The sequence below is a fragment of the Pteropus alecto genome, unplaced genomic scaffold (assembly GCF_000325575.1).
Source record: "Pteropus alecto unplaced genomic scaffold, ASM32557v1 scaffold155, whole genome shotgun sequence".
Taxonomy (NCBI): domain Eukaryota; kingdom Metazoa; phylum Chordata; class Mammalia; order Chiroptera; family Pteropodidae; genus Pteropus; species Pteropus alecto.
The window spans coordinates 6,480,274-6,496,922 of record NW_006438113.1 but is presented as its reverse complement, the minus strand read 5'-3'; the positions used below and the strand labels follow the sequence as shown (position 1 = coordinate 6,496,922).

The 16,649-nt window shown below is 52.1% G+C and overlaps 1 protein-coding gene across 1 annotated transcript in view; it reads left to right on the top strand.

Moving 5' to 3' along the window:
• ZMIZ1 (zinc finger MIZ-type containing 1) overlaps positions 1 to 16,649 on the top strand; it is a 235,731-nt gene that overhangs the window by 1,238 nt on the left and 217,844 nt on the right. The gene's annotated exons all lie outside the window — the stretch shown is intronic.

The following is a 16,649-nucleotide window of genomic DNA, read 5'->3' as shown; positions in this document are numbered from 1 at the left end:
GGAATTTGTTTCACATTCCTGGCGTCTAGGCTGGGGAGAAAACAGTGGGGAGCGCGGCCTCGACGTCTGGGGCGCAAGCAGCGGGCGCACGTCGCCCCCTCGCCAGGGACATCTGTCCAGGAAGCCATCCTGGCGGGGAGAGGGCGCGGTGCGGAGGGCAGGCTCCCCGCCCGGGAGCAGCGGGGGCGCGGACGAGGGGCTGCGGCTTTCCCGGCTATTGTGCGCCAGCAGATTTTCACGGGAGACTGCCCCGGAGCCGCTGGAGAAGGCTGGGAGCCGGCCTCAGCCCGGGGTTTAAAAGACACTTCAGGAATGTAAACAACCCGGGCGGGAGCGCGCCAGGGCAGCCGGCCCATGCCCCCCACCCCTTCCCGGGGGACAGCCCGATGGCGGGGCCGCCTGACCCTGCCCCTCTACCTGCAGCAAACTTTTTCTTCCTCTGCTTCCCTTCCCATCTCGCCCCTCTGGCGGGGCACAGAGCGAGTGCCTCTCTCCGAGCGCAGACCGAGGGTGTCTGGCACCCGGTGCGGGACCCCAGAGGCCTGGCGGCCTGGCCACAGCTTGGGTGTCCGGAGTCCTGGCTGCGTCTGCCTGGGAGCCGCCAGCTTCCTGGGCAGGCAGTGCCGGAGTAATCGGGGCTCCGAGAGCCTACTCGCTTCCCTCACTCCCTCCTTTCCTCCCTCCCGCTGCTCCCCCCCCCCACCCCGCCCGCTCTCCCCCTTCTCCTCTCCCCTGACTGCTTTTCCAATGCCCTGACATGAGGGAGGAAGATTTAACTTGGCAGCCCAAACAAATGTTCTCTCAGAGGTCCTCCGAGAAGCTGGCGACTGGGCTGGCAGGGTGAGGGCATTGCTCCGCCAGCATTTCCCCCGCTCCCTGCTCTGCCATGGTCATTTGGAGCCCCCTGGGTAGATAGCCCAGGGCTTGGAAGAGTAGGGCTAAACTCCACAGATTTAAAAGGGCAATGGGAAGCCACCTATGGAAGCCCCCGGCTTGGCACTGGGCAGGAGCCACCTGGAGCTGCCTTCTGGTGCCAAGGGTTTTCTGGAGCACTTTTCTTGAGCAACAGTTTGTCTCCCTGCAACCGGGGAAAGGGCCTGGTGGACCAGAAGGCTAACCAGTGCAGTCTCCTCCTCCCTGTGGGTGTGAAGACAGGCTGGTTACACAGGGCAGGGCAGGAGGCCAGAGGCTGTTCCCAGAGGTGTCTGGGTTTGCTTATTTTTGTTTTTTTTGAAGGTGGAGATAAAGAAGCAGGCGCTGTGGCTGCAGAATGGGCAGCTTGGCTGGTGATGAACTCCGACTTGCCTTCCCTGGCATTTGTATGCTCCCAGGAGTTTAGAAGAGAGAGCAAGCCCCTAACTTTCTTGGTCCTGGCTGCTTTTTGAGGGGGTCCAGATTGGGGAGAGTTCCTTGCCCCTCGCTTCCTGGCCTTGGTTTGTGAATGCCCCAAGCCTTGTGCTGATCTTTCTTTCTTCAAGTTGAGGATGTTGAAACACCAGCATCAAACAAAAGACACATTGAAAGCAATGTCTGCCACAGAGCACGTGTGACTTTGGGGCCAAGGGAATGCATTTGGAAAGAGATGGTGTTTTCTTCTGACTTTTATGGTTTTGGTTGGGTTTTATTTTTCCCAAAAGGACAGAAGCATCTCCTTGTCCCAAGTCATGAGGTTATGAAATGCTGTATTCACATGTAAATCTCCACACTTTAGACTTCTGTAATTTGGTGGCAGTGACTGGGGGGTGGGGGGTGGGGTGGGCACAGTAGGGAGATTTCATAACTTTTAAATGGTTTTTGGATTGAGTTTTGAGGCATTCAGGGTATGGCTCACAGAGAAGAGTTGGGAATAAGAGTTGCTGGACTTTATGGGAAACTTTGATAACTAGCCTTGCCTATGCAGAAGGGGATTGCTGGCTTCTTTGTGGGGACAAAATGTCCCTTTTTCCTCCTCAGGAAAGAAGGAAGGCAGATCTTCCTTCCTTTCACAGCCAGGAGCAAAGTAAAGAAAGGTCCAGAGACTTTGGGCACATAACCAAGGTTTCTCTCTTTCTAATTCTCTCTCTCTCCCTCTCTCTCTCTGTCTCTCTCTCTCTGTCTCTCTCTGTCTCTCTCTGTCTCTCTCTGTCTCTCTGTCTCTCTCTCTCTCTCTCTCTCTCTCTCACTCTCTCTCTGTCTCTCTGTCTCTCTGTCTCTCTCTGTCTCTCTGTTTCTGTCTCTCTCTCCCCTGGTGACAGTCACCCAACAGTATCTCCATTCCTGGCCCTCAGAGATGTGCCCCAACTGGACAGGTGTCCACTGTCAACTCATCCTGGAAAATTGCTGAGGGAAGGACTCAACTGAGAAGAGCTGCAGACTTCACTTTTTTCCGATTGACAGAGATGGGAGGTGGATAAAGAAGGAAGACACTTTGAGGCCTGCTGTGTCCTGAGAGTTTTGTCACAAGAGTGCCCATGTGTGAAGCCATCAATACTGAGTTATCTGGCCGCGGCCAGGGTCCAACAAGCAGCTGTGACCCCAGCCTCAGGGAGAGACATTGCTGTAAGAAATTAGGGCACCAACAAGTTAATTTCTAGAAGCTTCTCTGGGCACTCTGTCACGGAACCAGGAAGCAGGGCCTGCCAGGCAGTGACTGAGTTCCATACGTTTTCATTCATAACTTTGCCCCTGAGGGCCCTTGCCTGGCTCCTATCACTACCTCATCTTTATGAGGTTCCTTAGGTTTTGTGTGGACAACAAAGGCCGGACTGCCGTAATTACTTTGGACACTGCTGCAGCCTTCTCTGGTGACTACTCTGACCTCTCAGCAGGACACGGTGGCCCATGCCTGGGAGGAGGGGTCTCTTTGTCCCTAGAGCCCCTGAGGGTGGAGGGATACGGAGCCTGACTGGGCTGTGAGCTCCAGGGGTGATTCTGAGGTTTGGCCTTGCCCTCAGGGAGGATGAAGGGAGGCTCAGAAAACCAGGCACAGGCACAGGCTTTGGGAGAAGAGTCCAGAAATCTATTGTGATTATGTGGGTCTTCTCATTACCTGAGGATATGGGGGAGAGGTGTCAGAAGGCTGTAGCTGGCTGACCGCTTTGGGTCAGTAGCTTCACTCTGCTAGGCTTCAGTCTCCCCATCTGTAAAAAGGGTTCCACCTACCCACTTGGTTGCTGTGAAGATGAGGCAGATGTTGTCATGAGAGCCCTGTCCTTTAAAGGCCTGGCAGGCTCTGGGCACAAAATGGATTGAGCACAAAGGGATTAAAATGGAGGTGCTAGAAGCATTTTTCAAAAGCTGCTCTCTCATCTAAGCCTACACCCTAACAGCTCATTGTCTTGCCTTGGTTTGCATGCCCCCCATGACAGGGTGCTCACCACCTATGGGCAGCCTCTGCCTTCAGTGGACATCTCTGGCTGTTTGCATGTTCTACTGCATGGCATACCTTCTGAAAATCAAGCCCTGACCCTCTTTATGGTTTTGAGGTGCTGGGGGTCCTCTAGACCATAGACTCATTCTTTCCTGAATGAGCGTAGGTTCACGACCAGTGCCCAGGTGGTCCATACTGACATGGAATGTGGGGGATACCCTTCTAGTGGCTGCTTCCAGCCCTTATTGGGAGTGACCTATGGGGAGTGGGCAAGGGTCCACTTGAGGGGCTCACTGTTGTCTTTGTGTGCCGGGTTTGCCTTTTGGCTCTTTCTCTCCTTGGGTTGTATATAAGGAGAAGGAAGGAGACACATAACAGGTGGTGAGTTTGGGTCCAGGGCCCAGCGTTGATGCTGCAGATATTTCCTGAGAGTCCACAGTGTGAGGACCGTGGCCTGTGAGAGACCCAGAAATGTGTAAGACAGTTCTGTTCCTTAGGCGTTTACAGTCCAGTCAGGATAGGATGATCAGTTTAAATCAATAATTAACCACCAGCAGCTGCCTGCTTGCCATGGGGCACATGATAACCACTGCCCCTCACCTTTGCGTGGTACTTGATAGATTTGGAAGCAGTTTCCAACTTTTTTTTAAAACTCCAATAATAACAGTGTAAGCCAGCTACCATTTGGAATTACTCCCATTTAACAGAGAAGAAAACTGAGGTTCACAGATGTGAAATGACTGTGGCTAAGCCAGGACTCAACCTCAATCCTTAGAGATGCCAGCACTCTTCTGCCGCCCTCCCAGTCTATCATTCAGACAGGGGCATGGGTGCAGAAGTTGTTGTGGACCTCAAGAATGAGGATGAAGGCTAGAAGTTGATGAGGAGCCATGCTCAGGAAGGGTCACAGATTGTCTTTGCCTGTCCGGTCCCACCTTCGACTTTTGGCAGCACATGTCCCACACCTTCCAGCACCTGTGTCCCTGAGCTTGTTCTGAGCCCCAAGTCTTGCTATGACTTCCTGGGCATACATGTTTGTGCATGGGCCTTCGCCCCTATCCCTGGCGCTAGAGCAAGAAGCAGAGATGTTTCTAGGCCCCAGGTTCCTGTGCCACCCAAGATTCTTCCCTGGGCTGTGATGGTTTCTATAGATACAGACATTGACTCAGCCTGCCCCTCCTCTGGCTGAGTCAGTCCTCAGGCTGTGTGGGGTGGCGTCTCTGTGCAGGCCCTTGGGTTCTTTCCGCCTCCTGACACAGCCTGCCTGCTGCCCACAACCTGCGCCTGGTTTTCTGAAGCTCATCTGAGCACCACCCCAGGACAAGGCTGCAGCTGGTAGGGTCCAGAGCAGGGAGCAGCTGGGCAGGCTGAGCTGGCACCTCCCCAGGAAGCCTGGCCCAGCCTGGCACACCTGCACAGGTAATGACTGTAGCCTGGGAGGGCCTCAAACCCCGCCTGTCAGGCCCAGCTGCCAGGGTTACTGCAGGATCGTGCTGGGGGAGGCCAGGGTGTCTGAGCTAATTAGATTTCTTAGATTTCAATGCGCCCCTAATCCTGTTAGCCTAGCTGTAATTGTAACCACTTGAAGGTTTCAGCCATGGCAGGCTGTTAAGGACAGACGGTGTGGGGACTCCATTCTGCCCCAGCCCCAGCTTAGACAGCCGGCTGGGGACTGGGGACTCCCTTCCCAGGTCTCCAGGGTTGGGGCCTGAGTGATGATGGTAGGTGGCGTGCTTTTCTGTAGAATCTTAGCATCATGGACGGTCCGAGCAGGCATTTGCCTTAGATAATCATCATCTCCAACCCTTCACTGGACATACGGGGAAACTGAAGCCTAAGGAGGGGCAGGGCCTCGATGACTGGTAGTGACAGGATGTCAGGGACTTGCTATGGTCTGACTTTATGATCTTTGTCCTTGGAGACCTCAGGGCATTTCTGAAATTGCCCAAGGCTAGTGAACCATCCAGACATGTATTCCCTCAGAAATAGAGGCTGGGGGCTTCATTTGTCCTTAAGCCTGCTCTCCAGTTGGCATTACCTATCCTCTCTCTCACTCGCATGCTTGCGCTCTCTCTCGCGCGCGCGCTCTCTCACGCACGCGCGCGCGAATTCTGGACCCCCACAGGATGCCAACGTCTGCTGGCCGGGGTTTCAGGTGAGGACAGATGCCTACCTCTCCCAGGGCTCCCACATATGGGGGCTTTCTCCCTCCTTTGCCGCCAGTCTTTCCCAGATTCTTGATCTCTTGGAGGGTCCAGTTCAACGCAGATGATCACTCTGCCGGAAAATGGTAAAAGCTATTCTGGTTGGGGGCGGGGGGCGCTGTTAAAATACAATCTCTTTGTACTTTTAGCGGCTCTTCCAAAATTATGTTCTGATGTCTGACTTAAATGGAAACTGTACCCACTCCCATCCTTTCTACTCCAGTCTCATTTCCCAGCAACCCCACAGAGGCTGACACTTGCAGGGAAGGGGGAGGATGGCTTTTAGGACCCCTGCCTGGGAGGGTCCCACCCAGCAGTCTCATCCTGTTCTCCTCTCTGCTCTGAGCAGCAGAGCGACATGTTTGAAGCCTTCCACTCCGTCCCTGGCTCTGTGTTTTGCATCCCTATGTACTATAGAATTGGGGGACCACAGGGGTTACCTAGTCTGACCAATCTTTTTCTAGCCCAACAAACCCAGCTATTGAAAGAAACATTTGGCCATATTCAAGGGTGACAGTGAATTAGTGACAGAGCCAGGCCTGGAACCCCATCTCTCCAGCCCTTTAGTTCATTAAATATTTATTGAGCATGTACTTTAGGCCAGGAGCAGCCCTGTTGGCCACCCTTCAGAGCTCATAAATAAATGCTGTTCCGTCTTTGGCTTGGGAAATTCCCGCTGAACCTGCTGGGGACGGGGACAGGGCTCATTTCTGAGCTCTAAGGGTAAGGAATAAGAATGAGACATTTTCAGCAGTACTCCCAGATCTATGCAGCATTAGAGCTCCAACCCAGCAGCATATTTTTTGAAAGGTAATAGTAGGACTGTTGCGTTGCAGATTTGAGGGAAGTAAAACTGAAACCCTCTAGGGAGGGTACAGTTTCTCGTCTGCACAGGCCTGTTTAGTCCAAAAGGTGGGTGGCTTCTTCCACCTGACCCCCACCCCCACCCAGCCTTCCACATGCTGTCTTTTGTCATTTGCAGGGCTAATGGCCCCTGCTGCCTTGTTCCTGCTATCACTTCTTCTGTGGATGGAAAAGCTGGGAGCAAGCCCTCCTTCTCCACCCTTGGAACAAGTCACCTGCATCAGACCTAGGTGACAGCATGTGAAGAAGAGCCAGCAGGCTCAGGACAGGACAAGGGAGGAAATGCCAGGTGCTTGGACCTTCCCTGGTCTGCTGGCTCTTGCCCAGATTCCCACCCTACTCCCTGGTGTATTTGAGGTTGAGAAATAAAGCAGATGGCTTAGACTGGCCAACAACCTGGCTAAGGGACAAATGGGGCACAGAGACCTATCGAAAGGGTCCTGAAACCCTTACTTGGCATTTGCAAGTGGGGAGGGCCCTTTAAGACTCTCTATCCAAACTTCTTGTTTTGCTGGTGGGGAAACCCAAAGCTTAGAGAGGTGAAGGGACTGGCTACAGGTCACCCAGGTGCCTCACCAAGCGGGCCTGAGTGGTCTGGGTGAGGAGGGGTAGAGTTTTCTATTGATGTTGTGCTTTGGGACTCCTGCTTTTGTTGACACCTTTAAAACAACTTGCCAAAGTCTACCATAAATATCACAATAGCCAGAATTTCTTGGGTAACTCATTTGTTTTAGGCTCTTAGACTGCCTAGTTTCAACCCTCAGGTCCATCCTTTGTGATCTCTGTGACTTTGGGCAAGTTATGTTTAAGTTCTCCAACTTTGGTCTCTACGTCTGCAAAACAGGCTTACTAATAACATAAAAATAACATACTACCTTCTCCATAGGTTGAGAAGATAGAGCAGAGACAATGCCTGGCACATAGTAGAAACTGGAAAAACAGTAGCCTCAGTCATTGTTATGACCATTGCTCACACAACGACTGGTGCAGCTAGCTGTTAGTATTCCTTTACCTCCAACTTACAGATGAGGAAGCTCAGGTCAGACGAATTGCCCAAGACCACCTTGATACCTCAGAACCAACCAAAGCCAGTCCTGGGTCCAGGTTTCCTGAGTCCCAGACCCTGCCATGATCCAGAGTCTTCCTTTTGTAGCAGGAAGGGCTGGTGGGTCACCTCTGAGAGCCTCCCCTGCTCTTGCCCCGTGATAACCCAAGTTCATTTTAGTTCAACCTACCCTTAAATCCTATTTCTCTTAAAGAAGTATTCAAAAGGTAAAGATTTGCATCTGGTTTCCTGCCTCAGAACCTCACTTTCCTCATCTGTAAGCTGAGGCTAGTGATAATAATACCTCTTTCTCAGGCTCTTCCTTTATGGAGCAGAAGAAAGCATGGAAGGGACCGGGCCTTGTCACTATAAACTATTGTACAGAATTGCTGTGAGCAGTAACTGATTATGGGCCCTTAGGCTGGCTGCACACCTCTCTGGGCATCAGTTTTCTCATATGAAAATCATGAGCCGATACCACCTCAAGGTTTCCCAAAGTGGGTTCTCAGCAACACAGGTCCACAAAAGATAACAGATCACACCTTCCCTCTCCTAGGTAATTGCCAACCCTTTATTTCACTCAGCATTCTCAAATTATAGGACACTCTTCCCACCTCCTTTTTTAAATGAAAAATAACTGTTGGAGATTCATCTGTAACATCTGGGGAAATACCAGGCTAGATGGTCCCCTTCAGCTCTGGCATCCGTAGTGCTATCCAGTGGATGGTTTCCCTGCCTATGACCACCTTTCTAGGGGGGACCGCTTATGCTAGGAAGGACAAGGATAATTTCCATGTGGACAGAAATATTTCCTAGCCTGCTTTTTGGCAGTTCTACCTGACTTCTACCCCCCTCCAGCCTGCAGGTCTCTGTCACTTTCTCTGGCCTCCTTTTCTTTTACTGTTACCAGACCACAAATCTTTTTTGTGGTTGGGCAGTCCCGAAAGCAAGGGCAGCTTGACAGAGGGCTGGGACCTCTGCCGTGTCCCTAGAGATGGTCCTCAAAGACTTGCTGGCTGTTAGAGCAAGAAGGGCCTTGAACCTGGCCTGCAGAGGCCATGAGCCCCTGAACCTGTGTGCACACCTTTGCAAGCATGTATTTTTCTGGAGATGGTCCACGGTTTTATTCAGATCCTTCAATCAGTTTGGATGCCTGAAAGCAATGTAAGAACCTTGGCCTTCATTCAAGGGTCTAAAATTACTCTGGCCCTTGAGTGGAAGAGGACTGTTGAGTTGTTTTTCTCCACCTCCTGCCCACAAACCCTTCCATTCCAACTCATTTGTGTCACCTCCTGAGCCATGGAGGCACTGTGTTTGTAACTCCTGCTTCTAATCCAGACGTGTACTAGTGAGGAAACTGAGGCCAAGGGAGGGGAAAGGACCTGACCAAGGTCACTATCAGTGGTAGGCCCCTGGGACATAAGACCTGGCACAGTGGCTGGGGTAGCTCCAGGGGTTGGCCTCCTGTACTGGTGACCTCACAGGTGAAACCATTTGGTCTCGTACTCCGCGTGATATACCAGAGCATCAGGATAAAGCCTCCCCAGAAAGAGCTAAGTAAGGATTAGGATGAAGGGAGGAAGTTCTCGTCCACTCCCTCTTTTAGAAAGTCAGGACAGGATTGGTTTAGGGCTGACCTTCTCTGGGTCAGGAGGCCAATTCCAAACCTGTTTATCCTGCTCTCGTTAATGTTTTTTTCCTCCCGGGCCATGGGGCCTGCTGGCATTTACACACAGAGGAGCACTCGATAGTGGTGGTATGATAGTGGTGGTACGAATTAGTTGTGAGCCCTTAGCTGGGGTGGGGGTGGGGGGCGGGCGCGTCATGCTGTTGTCAGTGGGGAGAGGCAGGCTGGGGTCCTGGGGAGAGCACTGGACCGAGCTGGGTTTTCATGCTGACAGGCCCACTGTGTGACTGTGGATGAGTCACTTCACCTCCCTGGCTCTCAGTCCTCATGAACCTGACTCTCTGGCATTCTGAGGAGTGGGCTTTGTGGCTCACAGGGAGTAGGTCCGGGGACTGCTTGGCCATCAGCCTCCCTGCTTGGTTCGCTCAGCTCCCCTGAGCTCCAGGATCCCCTTTTGCTTGTGATCCTAGAAAAACAAAGGAAATCTCAGGTGTGATTTCTTGCCTGGTGTTTGGTGTTGGGGCTGTGGCTGTGAAATGAGCTTCCTTGAAGCTGTGAGTTCAGCATTGATTTATTTCCTGCAAAAGGACAGTGATTCCTCCCACCTGAGCCTGGTTGAAACCTTCATTTTTGCTTGTGCTTTGTCTGTAGAGATGATTCCTTCAGACAGAAGGAGTGGAACTGCTTTGGGGGTTAAAATCCTTGTGGGCCCCAGAATTCTCAGAGTTTTCTGCCTTGTGGATGGCTGCCTTCCTAGCCAGCCCTCTAGGGGTGGCTGGGCCATTATGATACCAACTTCTCCTGCCCTTGCCCCCCACCTAGAGCTCCAGATACTACTATTTCTACTGTTTTTATGGGACCTTTGATTCTCAAGACCACAAGGGAGCTTGGTGGCCACCTCATCTGTTACCTGTTACATAGCATCCCCGCAGAGCACCTTTCAGTGTGGGCCTGTGGGCCTGCATGCCTGCAGGGACAGGCTGCTCCCTGCCTCCCAGCAACCCCCTCCACCTAGGAAGTTCTGGAAGGATGCCTCCCCCTAGTTCTCATCTGAGGTCCATGTGGAATATGGTGATCTCGGATCTCGGGAATTCCCTTCCTTACTCTACATCAGGAATGTATCCCTGGAGGCCTCTCCTCTCTAGGCTGAGTCCAAGGCTGGAGCAGGCAGAGTAGGCTACCTGGAGAAGGCGGCCTTCTTCTATCCCCTTCTTATCTCTGCCTCTAAGAGCCTGAGCAGCTTGGAGACCTCAGGCCTGACCTGGAAACAGTTTAACCCAGGTCGTGAGACATAGAAGTAGGCTAGAAAGGTCCCAACAGTGGCCGTTGGGGTCCAAGGGAAGGAAAATGGCCTGGCATCTGCTCTTCAAGTAGGGTCCAACATGCCAGAGGGTTCGAAAAAGCCTGTCTTTATCTTCTTAGCCTCTCCCCACATTCTCACCTGCCACTGGAACTGGGGCTCCTAGCAGAGAGAGGAGCTAGGGGGCTGTGCTTAGTGCTCCCTCCCTGTCTGCCTCCACTCACCTCCTTACTGAGCCCCTCTCTGTCTGGCTCTGCTCCCTGCCACTCTGTCAGGGAGCATTCTGCCTCAGTGTCCTGAGGCCCCAAAGACCTGGGGTGTCTGTAACGAGCACTGGATTTGGAGTCAGAACTGGTGGCACTGCCTCCCACTGCCAGTCTCCCCGGCGGCTGTTGCGGGAGTCGGTGGGGAGGGCCAGCGCTTTGCATGCTACGCAGTGTCCTGGTGGCAAGGAGTGTGATGTTTTATTACCGTGTGTAGTGATGATAATGTCAGCACAGAAAGGCCTTGGAAACCATCCAAGCCAACCCTCTCATTTAGCTTCTGAGTCTGACCCCAGAGGAGACAGAGCCCTCTCCAAGGTCACAGGGCAAATCTGTGGCGGAGCTGGAGCTAGAACCCAGGCATCCTGACCATTAGCCAGTGCCCAGCCCCTACCCTGTCATTTGACAGAAACTCTTTGTTGGAGTGAGACACAGGGAAGCAAGTACCCCTATGGTGTGGCAATGGTCGTGGCTGGCCTGAAACTTACCATCTGCATCTCACAAAACTTTTTGGACCTTATGCCTCTGGCTGTGCTCACTGTAAGTGCTGGGCCCCGGGGTGTTCCCTAGGGTCTGTCTGCATGAGACAGCTGGCTCCTGCTGCCTGGGACCCCGGCCCTATGACAGGGCACTCCCCTTTACCTCCAGGCTCAGACTAGGCTGCCCTGCACTCTGCCAGCTATCACCTTGGATGAAAACAGGGTCTCCAGGAGCCCACCCGAGACCTCTAGCCCAAGTGTCTGGCTGCAGGATGTGACCCTGGCCTGGGACTGTAGCTTGAATTTGTGGCCTTAGTTTCAACCTGGTATGACCCCTTCCAGGGCACTGAAGACCCAAAGGCACCCAGTCTGTTGGAGCAGGAAGGACCTGGGCAACCAATTTTTCTCATCCTTTTCTCATCCCCAGTTCCCTGATTAGGGAACTGAGGCCCAGAGGGGAAAGGAAGCTGCTGCAGGGCCAACATGACACCAGCTCCTCCTGCCCTACCAAGCGTAGCTTCCTTTCCATCCCATGATCCCTGAGGTTGATTCCTTGGGCTGCCCAGACCTAGCGTGTGTGGAGCAGGGATACTGTGCAGAATAGTACCTGCTTGCTGCTTTCCCTTCAGCATTCCTCTGGGCCCTCAGGGCAGGCCCTGCTTCGCTTCCAGTCATTGGGGGCCGGTTCCCAGGGAGGGTAGCACATGTTTCCTGTAGGTAGGTCCTTGTGCTAGTCTGAGAACAAAGTTTTATGTCTGGCCTGAAGCCCCTAGTGTTCTGCCACTGGGATCCTTCTGGGCTTCCTCTTGATCACCTCCCCAAGGAGGATGGATTACTTATTCATTCAAGTTTGTTGAGCATCTATTGTGTGCCAGGTACTATTCCAGGCCCTGAGGATACAGTGGTGAACTTGACAGAGGCCCTTTGTAGGTAAGATAGGCAATAAGTTCACAACTTACTGTGTGATGTCATGCTGAGTTATAAGAAGTGTTTCAAAGAAAAATAAATCAGGATAAATTCATATAGGGAGATGGGTAGGGGAATTGATCTTCTTTAGATGGAGTTATCAGGGCAGGCTTCTCTGAAGAGGCTACATTCGAGCAGACAGATACTTCAGGGAGGTAAGGGGGTGAACCTATGAACATATGGGAGAAGAGCACTCCAGACAGAGGGCACAGCAAGTGCAAAGTCCTGGTGGCAGGAGTATACTTGTCATGCTCTAAGAAAGGCAGTGAGGCTAGTGTTTCTGGATGGAGGGAGAGAGGGAAGAAGATGGAAGAGGAAGTGAGCAACGTGGTCAGGGACCAGGTCACAGAGGGCCTTATGGAGCATGGAAAGGGCTTCAGACTTCATTCTTAGTTCTCTGGAAGCCACCAGAGGATTTTAATTAAAGGACCGAGACTATCTGATATACCTTCTAAGAAGGTCCTTCTGGCTAGTGAATAGACTGAGAATAGACTGTAGAGGACAAGGATGGAAACAAACAACCAGCGTGGCAGCTTTTATAGTAACCCAAATGAGGGTGCTGGGGGCTTAGACCAGAGTGTCAGATCCTGGATATATTTTGAAGGTTAACCAAGGTTATGCCCAGAAGCCCATTGGAAGTGCAGGTCTACCTCTGCAAAGCAGACTGAGGAGTTGGGGTTGGAGAGCTGGCCCAGGTCTACAAGTTCCATGGGTCAGAGCACTTTTCCTTTTATGCCTGTTACCTCCCATGTAGCCATAACTACTCTGTCATAAGGTGTCCATTTAACAGTTGGAAAAATAGGAGCATAGTGAGGTGTTCCTCGCACCCTAATCTGTGCTTGTAGTTTTGCCTGTCTGCATTTGGTCTCTATTGTGCATCTCTTCCATTCATCTCCTACACTATCACATCCTCTGCTCAATGCACTGTTTTCTAACAAGCTGCCACTCTCAAGCCCTGGGGCCTTTGCTTACAGTTCCTCCACCCCCACAACTCTATCTGGTTAACTCCTATGCATCCCTAAGAGCCCAGCTGCCACGGCTTGTACTCCCTTCCATGACACTCTCAGACTTTGGGGATTTCTTCCTCCACTGAAAATTCCCTGGTTTCTTCTCTCTCTCCTGCCCTCCAGTGCCTGGGATCAACCGGAACTGAGGCTCAGTCTGTGCTTCCTTTCACACTCCCTCTTTCTTTCCGCTCTGTGTCCTCACAGCCTGGCCCAGGGCTGGCACAGAGGAGAGAACAAAAACATTTAATGTATTCCTGGAGCAGTAGCTAGTTACTATGGAAACAAGGAAGTGTTGCAACCTCCCTAACTTTTGAGGTTGGGGTCACAGAGGGCAGCTCTGTCTTGTCCCCAGAGGATCAACCGAGGGTTCTTATTCATTCAAAGTCACCTTAAGCAGGTCCTTTGCCATCTCTAGTCCTCGATTTACTCGTTATAACATGGGGGGCTTTGGGATTGCTCGGATCTCTAAGGTAGTTTCCCTGTGTCTCTAATCCTTCTGCATAACCACAGGCAGGCCCTCTGTCCTCTTTGGGCCTCCATTTCCCCATTTTGTTCATCTCTCTTCTCCAACAAGGTAACTGCCTGAGTCAGGCGACTTCGGAGCCCCAGAGTTTCAGCAGCCAGGTGGCCTTTGATAACTAAACTGGCATTCTTGTGACTTGCAAAGGCATAAGGAGGGAAGTCCAACTTGCCAGGGTGGCAGCAGGGTACTGAGCAGGAAGATGGGTTGGTGGGAAGAAGTCAGGCTAGCTCGCTTTGGTCTGAACCTGCACAGGCCCTTGGGTTTCTCCTTCTCACACCTTGAAGGTGGCCAGAGCCAGTGTTTGTCAGATGGACCTTGCCTCTGCTGGACGCTGCCCACTCAGTATTCTGGTGCTGAGTGGAGGCCCGGGGCTGGCAGTCCTGGGGTGGCCCTGAAGGCTGTCTACAGTGGTGAAGCTGAGTGGGTGGGCAGTGCCTTCTCACTGTGTCTCTTCTCTCTCCACTTAATTGCTCAGAAGCCAAGAATTAGCCTAGCACAGAACTGCTGCCTGGCTGTTGGCACCCTCCACCGCCCTGTAGTGCCCAGGCAGGGCAGTTCTGGGGACTCCACACCAGCCATACAGGGCTCTGACTGGTGAGGCCAAGGGTTCAAGATGCCCAGCACAGGGCCAGACCCTCAGCCAAATCCCTATCTGCCGTTTGCAGCTGCCATTGGGTTCAGTGGGCAGAAGCCTCAGCCTGGTAACACTTGAATCCCACCTGGTGCTTAGGATTCATTAACCTTTCCTATCAAGCCCAGAAAGAGAGTGACCTAGGATGAATGTGCCTCTGGAGCTCTCAGGGCCTGCTTGCTCATCTGTAAAATGGGTGGGGCGTGCCCGCCCCCCAGGAAGACAGTGTGTGCCCAAGAAAAACACTTGTTAGGATCGCCAGCTGGATGCGAGGACTGACCTCAGCCAGAGGGATGCCCCTGCGAACATCTTTTTTGGGGGGAAATGAAAGCCCAGACCTTTTAAGAATGAGAATCTGGCTCCATGTATGAGAAGTACCTCCCATTCTGTTTCTGAGCGGTTCCCGGTAGCCAGGGACAGGTATAGCCATCCGGGTGTGCCTTCCCTGCCTTTGTGTCTGGTGTAGGGCTGAATAACATCCCCAGGGCAGCCCTGGGCACTGGAAGGGGCCCTAGCTGGGCTTAGGAGACTCACTTTCCTCCTGGAACATAGATCACCTTCCCGACCTAGTCAAGCCCCTGGCTCTCTCTGCCCTCAGTTTGCCCATGTGTGCAGAGGCCCCTTCTCATGGAAGCCTTTTTGAGCAGTTTTAGCTCTAGGCTAGGCGAGGCTCCCTTCTTCAAGCCCCCAAGATCGAATGTTATCTATCTCACCTCTGCTCACAAAATTCTCTTTTGTTACATAGGGGACGGCTAGCTGTTGCCAGGACTTTGGCCTTTACCATATGGACAGTGGCCTGAGTCTCCTAGCCACTCCTTACCAACATGCCTCAGTTTTGTCATTGCCTCCTCCTGGGGGCTCTTGGGTATCCCCCTCTGCACTCTCCCAGGCCTCTGCAGTCTCCCCCACTGGGCTGTCCCCTCCATGAGGGTACCAGCTGAGTCTTATTCCTGTATCCAGATGGCAGAGTGGAGAAGGTTGTTTAATAAAGTTCCAGTAGCTGAATGGTGGAATGGAAACCCTCAGCTGTCCAGATAGTTCCAATTTTCTCAGCACGTGGGTTTCTCTTTGCTGTGTTCACTTGCTGGAGTTTTTGCTCAGTACATAGGGTCTCTTTTTAAAAATCAATTTTTTAGTAAACTTTAAGGCCAGAACTGGTTTTCTATACTTTTGGCCAATCCCCATCTTTTGAAACAGGTGCTTTCTGACTTGCATTTTTTCATTTCCTTTCTTTACCTGGTTTGAGCAGCTACTTTTTCGTTTTTGGATTTCATATAGTAAATAATGCCACCTCTCATTTTATTCAGATTTCCCATGCCCAAAAGGTGGGGGTGGGGGTTAGTAAACATTCTGCTCTGCTTGTTCTGTTTCTTCTTTTGCGTATAAGAGTTTATCTGCCTTTTTTTTCTGCCCGAACCGAAGGGCTCTGACACTCCATCTTTCCAGTGCTTGTGCAGTGGCATTGTCTCTGCTAGGACTTCCAAGTGTGATAGTGCAGGTTTTGCACTGTACAATTTGGAAGGCACTGACACTGTAGTCCCCATAGATTATACATATATCGAATCGAATAGGTTCCTGGTGGATGGCGGCAAGCATTTTGAGGAAGGGAAGCCTTATAAAGCTACCCTAAGGACCAGGAGCAGGACTACCCTTGGCCTACTGCCTTGACTGAAACTTGGGAGTCACCCTTGACTCCTCCCTAGGGCTGCAGCCTATCACATTGGGTTTCCATGTGCCCACTGCCCTGCCCAGAGCCTGGCCTGTGAGAATACATAGTCAGGGAACAGATGCCTCTAGACTCCACCTTCTGAATGTTTCTGAAGCCACCCCTCTTCTCTGCCCCATGCAGCAGCCTTCTCCCTCCATTTGGCCACCAGTGCGACCCTAATAAAAGGCACCTCTGATCTTGTTACCTCCTCTATTCTACTTAAAACTCCTTCCTGGCTCCCCTACCACCTATACAGCCTGGCACTCAAGGGCCTTCGTTCTCTGGCTCAAGCTGAACTTTAACTTGTGTGTGCTATGCACATTCTGATCTCTGCTCTTTCTTCCTGGTGAACTCCTAGGCAGCCTGCAAAGCCCTGCTCAAGCCTTGGCTTGCCCTTGTGCACCAGTCAGATCAAGTGGGTTGGTCCCTGCCTTTGCCCTAGTACCCCCAACACTGTTTTCTGATGACTCTTGCAGCGTTTATCTGGCAGAATCTCAGCTACCTTCAGGGTGCCCCAGCCACAGGCAGGTTCTGACTCCCCGACACCTAGCACCATGCTTGGCACCTAGCAAACTTCCAAAATTCTTGCAGAATAGGTGAATCAATAAATGACAGCTATACTTTACACAGAGGTGGTAGGTTTTGTGGTTTGGAAATTTATATATTTGTACTCTAGGTGGGTG